Genomic DNA, 2,770 nt, shown 5'->3' on the forward strand with positions numbered 1-2,770 from the left:
GTGCAGCACACCAACATGGCACATGTATACATATGTAACAAACCTGCACATTGTGCACATGTACCCTAGAACATAAAGTATAATAAAAATAAAAATAAAATAAAAGCCCATTTTCTGTGAAGAAATGCAAGCCCACTGCAGAAATTTGCATAAGTAATGAGTTGCTGAATGTCAGTTACCAGGACAATTGGGAAAATATCTCCAGGGCATGTCAGAGACCTTCACAGCAGTCCCTCCCTTCACAAGCCCAGAGGTCTAGGAGGGAAAAATGGTTTCCTGGGTTGGGCCCAGGGTCCCCCTGCTCTGTGAAGCCTTGGGACATGGAGTCCTACATCCCAGCTGCTTGAGTACCAGCTGTGGCTAAAAGGGATCAATGTACAGTTCAGTCTGTTGCTTCAGATGGTGCAAGCCCCAGGCCTTGGTGGTTTAAATGTGGTGTTGGGCTTGTAGGTACACAGAAGTCAAGAACTGAAGTTTGGGAACCTACACCTAGATTTCAGAGGATGTATGGAAACACCAGGATGTCCAGGCAGAAGTTTGCTGCAGGAGTGCAGCCCTTGAGGAGAACATCTGCTAGGGCAGTGCGGAAGAGAAATGTGGGTTTGGACCTCCCACACAAAGTCCCCACTGGGGCACTGCCTAGTGGAACTGTGAGGAGAGGACCACCATCTTCCAGACCCCAGAATGGTAGATCCACTGAGAGTTTGCACCGTGTGCCTGGAAGAGCCACAGACACTCAACACCAGCCCATGAAAGCAGCTGGGAGAGGGGCTGTAGACTGCAAAGCCACAGTGGTGGAGCTGCCCAAGGCCATGGGGACCCACCTCTTGCATCAGCATGACCTGGATGTGGGAAATGGAGTCAGAGGAGATCATTTGGAACTTAAAGGTTTAATGCCTGCCCTATTGGATTTCAGACTTGCATGGAGCCTGTAGTCCCTTTGTTTTGGCCAATTTCTCCCATTTGGAATGGGTGTATTTACCAAATGCCTGTACCCCCATTGTATCTAAAAAGTAACTAACTTGCTTTCAATTTTACAGGCTTATAGGTGGAAGAGACTTGTCTTGTCTCAGATGAGACTTTGGAAAATCTGTTCTCAATGTTTGCAAACTATGCATCTGACAAAGGATTAATATCCAGAATCCATAAGGAACTCAAACAAATGAAAGAAAAAACAATCCCATTAAAAAATGGTCAAAGGACATGAACAGACAGTTCTCAAAAGAAGATATAGAAGCAGCCAACACCCATATGAAAAATATTCAACATTACTAACCAGAGAGATGCAAATCCAAACCACAATGAGATACCATCTGACACCAGTTAGAATGGCTATTATTAAAAAGTCAAAAATAACAGGTGTTGGTGAGGTTGCAGAGGAAAAGGAATGCTTATACACTATTGGTGGAAATGAAAATGAGTTCAGCCACTATGGAAAGCAGTTTGGAGATTTCTCAAATAACCTAAAAATAGAGCTACCATTCAACCCAACAATTCTATTACTGAATAAATACCCAAAGGAAAATGGATCGTTCTATCAAAAAGGCACATACACTCATATGCTTATCACAGCACTATTCACAACTACAAAGACATAGAATCAACCTAGATGCCCATCAGTGGTGGAATGGATAAAGAAAATGTGGTACATATACACCTTGAAATACTATGTAGCCATAAAAAGGGATGAAATCATGTCTTCGCAGGGATATGGATGGAGCTGGAGGTCATTATCTTAAGTGAATTAATGCAGAAATAGAAAACCAAATTCCAGATATTCTCAATGAAAAGTGAGAGCTAAACACTGGGTACACATAGATGTAAAGATGGAAATAACAAGCACCAGAGACATCAAAAGGTGGTGGGAATTTGAGTTAATGCACAGGAGGTATTCTGAAATCATCCACATTTATTCAAATGGTAGTCTCTCTGTACCTGCCTATGTATTTCTGTGTTTGTGTATCTCCTCCTTTTACAGGTGGAGATGACTAATACACGTAGTCAAACTCAAGTAATTTAAATGAGTGTATGATATGATTCCATTGTATGTTACAAAGTAGAACTTTGCAAAATAACTGAAAGATAAAGCCATTCAAAGATAGGTCAACTTTGCATTCAGGCCATTTCCCAGACCTACCAAGATGATAGCAGGGGTGGGAGTGGGGAATATAGCTTCACTGTTATCTGCTGCTGATGATGATTCAGAGAAAATCTGAAACTTTCGTGTTTTCAAATTTGAATAATGCACAGTCCTTTCTGAGGGAATTTTTTTTCTCTTGGATGTGCATTATTGAATAATAGTATTTAGTTAAAATATTGCTTATTACATGCAAACTTAAGACCACAGAATTCTTATATTATCAATCATCTACATCCTTGAAGCCCTTAAATGTTTACAAATTAATATAAATAGAACTGTAACACTAGTACAATTCCAATTAACAACATTGGTTTGAAATAATGGGTAATATTGTTTTGCTGAAACTAAACTAAACTGGCATTGAGAGTATGAGAGAGGACATTATGCCTACACAACCACAGGTCAAACAATGGCTTAATTTTCCTAGTACTTTGCAAATTATTTTCAAATTACTAGGAAACCTTGGCTCAAGCAATGTGCATTCAGTGCAAATGCTTCATTTACATATAAGGTCTGCCTTTGTGATTTTCTTATTAGGCCAAGACAAGTTAAATAGAATGACTTTTATAAACTTTTGATAGTGATAAAACCTGGTCTAATATATTCTATTAGAAATGTAGTAAAAGATTT

The sequence above is a fragment of the Rhinopithecus bieti genome, unplaced genomic scaffold (genome assembly GCF_001698545.2).
Source record: "Rhinopithecus bieti isolate Rb0 unplaced genomic scaffold, ASM169854v2 scaffold_28525, whole genome shotgun sequence".
Classification (NCBI taxonomy): Eukaryota; Metazoa; Chordata; class Mammalia; order Primates; family Cercopithecidae; genus Rhinopithecus; species Rhinopithecus bieti.